Raw genomic sequence first — 1,102 nt, forward strand, 5'->3', positions numbered from 1 at the left:
AGGAAGGAAGGAAGGAAGGAAGGAAGGAAGGAAGGAAGGAAGGAAGGAAGGAAGGAAGGAAGGAAGGAAGGAAGGAAATACCTGTTTGCCCTCTGGGAAATGATGACACAGAAACATAGGTGCTGTCACATGCAGAATTATCCCAGAAGGGTCAGAAGAGATTAACCGTGGTGGTCATTGGTAGAGATATCTGATGTCTTCCTGGGTCATGTTTCTCAGACATAGCAAGGAACCTCCCAAGACTTATTAAAGTAGATGACCACAGTCCATATCTGGTCATCCTTATGGATGTGATAGTGTCAAAAGGGACCTAGAAAGTATGGTCAACTATTCTGAAGTCCTGGTCAAGAAACTGATGACCTAAGGAGCACAGATAATGTTTTCTTCACTACCACACGTTAAAAACATGGGCTTCAGAAGACTTGAGATTGAGATTCATAGCCTAAAATATGGAATGAGAGGATATCATATTAAATAGGAATTATAGGCTCCTGGCCGGTAATGAAGTGGGAACGATCACAGCTCTAGAGCTGGAGGGGACCTTGAGGTCACCAAATCGAATCTCTTGATTTATAAATAACAGAACTGGGTCCCAGAGAAGCTAAATCATTTCTACACATTTACACAAGTAGTAAGAGTCACAGGTGGAATTGAAATCCAGGTCCTTGAACTTCAAAGTCTATGACCTTTCCACTATACTATAGAGCTGGTAAAACATGCTTGCTTGGATTCCCAAAAATCTAACCAAAGAGGCTTTAAATGTAAAGGAAAGGGAGGGGGAAACTACCTACCTATATCCATTAAAGAAAATATCATAGAGAGCTACAACAGTATAAATGAAAGAATGGGGGTGCCTAGGTGGCACAGTGAATAGAGCACCGGCCCTGGAGTCAGGAGGACCTGAGTTCAAATCCAGACTCAAACATAACACAAAACTAACTGTGTGACCTTGGGCAAGTCACTTAACCCCAATTGCCCTACCTTCCCCCCTCCAAAAAAAGAAAAAAAAAGAATGATATGAGGGATACCCAGAAGTTCATGAGAAACCAAATTCCAAAAAGAAGTAAAAATAAAATAAGATCTCTGACCCCAAATACCTAGA

Source organism: Petaurus breviceps, unplaced genomic scaffold, assembly GCF_028583685.1.
Source record: "Petaurus breviceps papuanus isolate PSGF00001 unplaced genomic scaffold, PetGlider_PUasm1.0 99, whole genome shotgun sequence".
NCBI lineage: Eukaryota > Metazoa > Chordata > Mammalia > Diprotodontia > Petauridae > Petaurus > Petaurus breviceps.